At 32.9% G+C, this 6,729-nt stretch overlaps 1 long non-coding RNA gene across 1 annotated transcript; it reads left to right on the top strand.

Annotated features, from left to right (window-relative positions):
* Nucleotides 1–1,127: 1,127 nt before the first annotated feature.
* Nucleotides 1,128–2,156, top strand: LOC307157097. Its single transcript, XR_013820865.1, has 3 exons — nucleotides 1,128–1,310; nucleotides 1,822–1,889; nucleotides 2,067–2,156. It is a non-coding gene; the product is annotated as an uncharacterized lncRNA (long non-coding RNA).
* Nucleotides 2,157–6,729: the final 4,573 nt, after the last annotated feature.

The following is a 6,729-nucleotide window of genomic DNA, read 5'->3' as shown; positions in this document are numbered from 1 at the left end:
TAATATCTAATTAAGTTTAATTTAAAGTAAGTACACTTTCATCACAATATTTATAAACACACTTAAGTACAATTTTTACAAATGCACTTTGTAATAATATCTAATTAAGTCTAATTTAAAGTAAGTACACTTTCATCACAATATTTCTTAACACACTTAAATACACTTTTTAAAAATGCACTTTGTAATAATGTCTAATTAAGCTTAACCTAAAGAAAGTACACTTTCATCATAATTTTTATAAACACACTTAAGTGCACTTTTTACAAATGCACTTTTTAATAATGTCTAATTAAATGTTACTTAAAGAAAGAACACTTTCATGACAATATTTATAAACACTTAAGTGCATGTTTTAAAAAATGCACTTTGTAATGTCTGCTAAGTTTTACTTAAACATACATTTTAAATAATTATGATTTATAGTGTTTTAAATGTATTAAAGTTAAAGTTATAAGTTATTAAAGGGAATATATTTTGATGTATTGACTAATATATAAAATAACAGTTTTAATGGAAAACATGGAAAATAATTGATTTTAATTCCAACTCAAGTGTGTTGTCCAAAATTAATTTGTTAATGTATTTTAAATGTGTTTTGTCTATAATATACTGTGTGCATTATGCAGTTGAAATGTATTTTTCCAATACATCTGCTTATACAGTATAATCCAGTACAACTTATTGTTGACATTTTTATCACCAGCCCTTGCTCTATGAACTCAACTAGTGTCAGCTTTCTACATAATATTTGAAAATAAAATGTAATATATGAGAGGAGTCTAATAGTAATGTGTTGTAGCTACTTTACATCTGTGAACATAATACTTTCAATATCATTATGTTGTTCTAAGTCAATTAAACACACATTTAAAATTGTATTAATTGCGAGCAAAAGTTAAACAAATGTAAACAAAATGAATTTGCATTTCAATTCAGTTAAAATACATTTAATTTTAATCACACTAGACTACATTGAAAAAAAATATTTACTTTTAGTTAGGTTAATGAGTAAAGTTTTGTGAACTTACAGAGTTTAACAACACAATGAGTTAGAACAACTTAAACAGAAAAGCTGAAATAACATTTAACCATGCATGATATATGAATATGTTGTTTAATGCGCATGCGCGAGAAATACTACGTCATTATGACGCTCTACTTCACTAGAGTTTGAAAAATGCGCTATGTTTTGCGATCCGTTTGCGATGCGTGATGATACTGAAGCTAGCCAAACAAGAGAACAAAAGGAGCACCACGTTTGGATGTTTGTTTGCAGATGAGACGTTATGCTGCAAATAATCAGTCAAGTAAGTATATATTGATGCTTTCTTTAGTTTAATTTTTTTTTCACCGTAACATGTCAGTTGCTGAGTGCATTTTAATCACAGATATTATAAACTCAATAGACTCGGGAGGTGAATTAATCATGTTTTCAATCATTTATATATGATTGCATTCTAATAATGTCTTACATTGTAATGTGAGGAAGGCGTGTGTGGTCGTGTTCGAGGAATTTGGTTGCTGATTTTAAAAAAAAAAAAACTAAACCGACTTTTTAAATTATTTTAAACAAGCTACTAAACATTTGCTGAATGCTGATCCAATATTGTAACACTCGAAGACGTTTATATAGCCTACATTTAATACAAATAATCAATCTTATAACCACCATAAATATTTAATATATTACCCACCTCTAGAAAAAATGCTTGTAATGTGTTCAATTTCATTTTGTATTTAAAGAGTTGTTCAATTACTATTTGTTTTGGAATATGTAATATTTTTGTGTTTATCTGGATTTAAACATTCATTTTGCAGGATCAGTTCATATTTGTTATTGGAGATACAGTGCAAGCGGTGTGGAATCACAGACCTGTATTGATGAGGTGATTTTACAAGATTTATCATGACAGCACATCCTGATCAAGCTAAAACACTACTTTCAAGTCACTAACTAACGTTATCCCTATAGCTTTTAAATGCTTTGAATCTTTTGCTGGTGCAAGTAATAAATTCCCACCTGTGCATTTACACCTGCCCTATAATCATCATATATTTTATAGGTAACAAACCAAAGGAAGAAGGCTTGCAGCATTGCTGTGTCAACCGTGGTAAATACAAGAACAGGAACATCCTTCATGAAGATAGCTATGTGGGGCAAGCTTAAAATGTAAGAATACCTTTCTTAATTTGCATTGGTCCTGGGTTTGCATGGGTCATATATATATATTTGTGTAATTGATAAAGTTATGCTTAATTTCCTGTAAAGTAGCAATAAAAAGGTTCTCTATTTTTAATCACTTTAAGCCCAGTGTCAGTAAAGATGGCGTAGTCAGTGGAATCCTGGTGTTTGTGGGAAATAGAAGGAACCTTGCCCAGCTTTCTACTACGATGTGGCCCTGATGACTGAGGTAATCAATCACATCACACAATTTATCAACAGTTAACAGTCAAAAGTTTACATACACCTTGCAGAATAAACTGCTTCATCAGGGTAGTACTAAATAAAGATAAAACGTATACATTTTTGTGATCCCTATTACTGATAAAATTGTTAACATTTTGCAGATACTGCAAGGTGTATATCAACTTTGAAGCGCAACTGTATATCTATCTCTTTCATTCAATTGAGCCAAATCTAATAATGGACTGGATCTGTATTATAAACAAATTTTCTGTTTTTTTGTTTTTTTCCTCAAGGCATTTTTTCTGACTTTCCTGCATCTTTGAAACATTTCCATTCACATATACTCTGGAGAGCATCTGGGACATTGACATAAACAGCACTTTCCAACAACTTAAAAAATTGGATTGAAATTTGAATTTCTTTCTTCTGCTGAACATCCCTTTAAGAGCTAAATAACAAGGTTCGGTAACTTTTAATTAGGTCTCATTTGTTAATATTAGTTTATTTTTTAGCCAACATGATCTAACCAAGACTAATATTATCTTACTTAGACTAATAAATGCTTAAAGTATTATTCATTCTTAGTTCATGTTAACTGAAGTAGGTAACTAATATATTTTTGTAAAGCATTACCCAAAGGTCTCTTTCCAAAACTGTTTGTGTTTATGCATAGTGTTTCTTGGGGTTTTCTTGTGCATCAACAGAAAGGTTTTTATGTACTTCTTTTAGAGATTATTTTGTCAGTAAATTTAGAGGGTTTTACATTTAGTTTTGTTGATTGTAACATTGCATTTAATTCACACTTAAGTGTATTGTTAACTGACATTAAAGTATATTTTAAATCACATTAATTGCATGTCATTATATTGTGTAGTGCACTTTAACTATATTTTGAAGATATTAGAAGCAATTATGAAAGTAGATATAAAGTTGTATTAAAGTACCAATTAAGTTGTTCCAAAAAATCACTCTTAATGGCAACTTATTGCATTTTATTTCAACTTAATATGTGATATATTTTAAATTAATTGCACTTAATGTGCATTCAGTGTGTCGAAAACATTGCATTTAATTCACACTTAAGTGTATTGTTAACTGACATTAAAGTATATTTTAAATCACATTAATTGCGTGTCATTATATTGTGTAGTGCACTTTAAGTATATTTTAAAAACACTAGAAGCAATTATGAAAGTAGATATAAAGTTGTAATAAAGTACCAATTAAGTTGTTCCAAAAAATCGCTCTTAATGGCAACTTATTACATTTTATTTCAACTTAATATGTGATATATTATAAATTAATTGCACTTAATGTGCATTCAGTGTGTCGAAAACATTGCATTTAATTCACACTTAAGTGTATTGTTAACTGACATTAAAGTATATTTTAAATCACATTAATTGCGTGTCATTACATTTTGTAGTGCACTTTAAGTATATTTTAAAAGCACTAGAAGCAATTATGACAGTATATATAAAGTTGTAATAAAGTACCAATTAAGTTGTTCCAAAAAATCACTCTTAATGGCAACTTATTACATTTTATTTCAACTTAATATATGATATATTTGAAATTAATTACACTTAATGTGCATTAAGTGCGCCGAAAAGATGGCATTTAATTCACACTTAAGTGTATATATTTAAAGTATATTATTTATGTAATAAGTACACTTTATAAAAGTACACTTAAGTGCACTTTTTTTTCACAAGGGAACTAAAGTAGTGAACTAATGTTATCAAATGAAACCTTCTTCATTTAATAATCTTATTTTCACAATATTTATCTCCTGCAGGAATTGCATCTGAGAAAAAGCAAGGTAGTATACATCATTCATTGTTTCCATTATTTTTTCTTAAATAACTAACAGTAAATAAATAAATACATAATTTGATTGTAAAATATGATTTTTTAAAGGCTCATATTGTTCTGTTGTGGTGATTTGTGTTTATATGTGATATTATAGGATCATGGCATACTATGTGTTCTGTGCAGTGTTTATTGTTTGTTTGATGGCAATATCATAATCACTGTTTATGTTTCTTGCTCCATATTTTATCTTTTTTTTTACGTGCTATTGTTCTCTCCTCTGCATTCTTGTCTCTTTCTCTATTGTTTGTCTATGTGTGTGTTTAAGTGCAATTTATGAAATCTTTTCCTGTTTATCTTGCCTTGTGTGAAAAACAGGCTAAACCGAGTCTTGCAGGCAGAGATTTAAGGATGTTTTTTTAACCTTGTTAGCCAGTGTTTATCTTTTTGCAGAGAAGATAAGCTCATTAAAACGAAAAGCTGATGATGTGACCAGTGACTCCAAGCTGGACTTAAAGAAACCTTTTCCATGTCCACACTGCAAAGCTGTCCTAAGCGCACCCAAAAACTTAAGAGGACATATCAGGGATGCACACAACTTTGACACTACTCCTATGATATGTACTGATGCGAGAAGCAGAATTTATGTCACTCCAAAATATGACCATAGTCCTGTTTTCCCAGTTCATGTACTCAAGTCTACCAATCCACCAACTATTGACTGTGAGGTAGAAAACTGTCGTCGATTTATGCAGATTGCTTGGTCTTCTGGAAATCCTGGAAAAGAGTGTGTACACCTTGAAAGAACCAAGAATGCCAAGTCATATGTAAAGCCTGCAGTACTACAGTGTAACTCACTGAAGGACATGCTGAGCAAAGGGCTAATGTCCTCCAAATGTGAACAATTCAACAACACTGCAAACAACCGTGGAGTTGAAAGTGTCTTTCCAGTGTTTTTTGGAGACGAAGGATACTCTAATCGGTGGTATATTTTTCAGTATTCACAAATACCACAGACAACTGGTGTCAGTTTGGGAGAACTAGAGTGACATTTGATGCAGTGTCAGGACAGTGGGACTGTCAGAGTCCAGGACCTGGAAGATCACACCGTTGTGTACATCGAATGATGGGGATGTGGGGGATTTTCAGGAGTCCCCTGGCACCCTAGTGTCCACCTCTGATATTCACGTAGAGGACAGTGGCGATTTGGAGACTCACATGGTTGAAAGCGGCATCATGTGCGAGCCACACAATGTGAAATTGTGTGACACAAGAAATCTGTGTTATGACAGAATACCTCTCAAAACATAAACGCATCCCATGGCTCCAGGGATGACCTTTGACACTGAGGATGTTTTGCTCCCTCAGAAAACCCCTGCCGCCCCTGCTGTCCCGGGCCTACCCCTCTCTGTAACCAGCCGAGCTGTGGTGTATGGGATACAGTATATCTTCAAAATCTGAAGCTTCAGTCCAGGTTCCCAGTGTCCTTAACATGAACAAAGAGGAGCGAATCAAAAGCCTTCAATAGTTGCGTGATTGCAAGGGTGAATATAATTAAAAGACAGGACTTTGAAAAGCTCCTCAGTGAACCGGCTGATAAAGTAAAGCACAAACTCTTTGCGAGATTTGAGGAGCATTAATTCCTGCTCAATTCACGTTTCATATTTTGTACATATTTACCCATATGGGTAACACTTCATAATAACGTTCAGTTTTTATGTCTTTGTTTTTATGTTCTCTTTTATACCTTCTGTACAGCACTTTGGCTCCACTTGTGGTGTTGAAAGTGCTCTATAAATAAAGTTGAGTTGAGTTGAGTAAGTCATTTATAAGTGGTTAGTTAATGATGAACTAATCATTTACAAAATATTCATAAATGATTAGGAAGTGATATGCAAACATTTTTGTGTTTTGTGGATTCAGTTATAAGTCATTTACAAGTAATTAGAAAATGATTAACTAATCATTTACAAAACATGAATATGCGTTTCATAACTGTTTAATAAATTATGGGTTTTTTTGTACCAATCAGTTTCCAGCTTTATGCTCTAAAGGTTAAACTATACATCACTTGTAAATGTATCTGTATTGTGTGTCTATATTGTCTGTATTTTTGTATTGTATCTGTGCACCATGTCGGAGAACCACTCAAGAGTCTTTGAAGATCCCAGTGAGGTCAGGGGTCATGTGGCTGCTGAAATAAGCAAGGCTCTTCTCAGTGAGGTCAGGGGTCATACGGCTGCTGAAATAAGCAAGGCTCTTCTCAGTGAGGTCAGGGGTCATGTGGCTGCTGAAGTAAGCAAGGCTCTTCTCCGTGAGGTCAGGGGTCATGTGGCTGCTGAAATAAGCAAGGCTCTTCTCCGTGAGGTCAGGGGTCATACGGCTGCTGAAATAAGCAAGGCTCTTCTCCGTGAGGTCAGGGGTCATGTGGCTGCTGAAATAAGCAAGGCTCTTCTCAGTGAGGTCAGGGGTCATGTGGCTGCTGAAATAAGCAAGGCTCTTCTCAG

This window comes from Squalius cephalus (genome assembly GCF_949319135.1).
Source record: "Squalius cephalus genome assembly, chromosome: 4".
In the NCBI taxonomy this organism is placed as follows: domain Eukaryota; kingdom Metazoa; phylum Chordata; class Actinopteri; order Cypriniformes; family Leuciscidae; genus Squalius; species Squalius cephalus.
The sequence above is the reverse complement of the archived record's forward strand: the minus strand, read 5'-3'. Positions and strand labels throughout refer to the sequence as shown.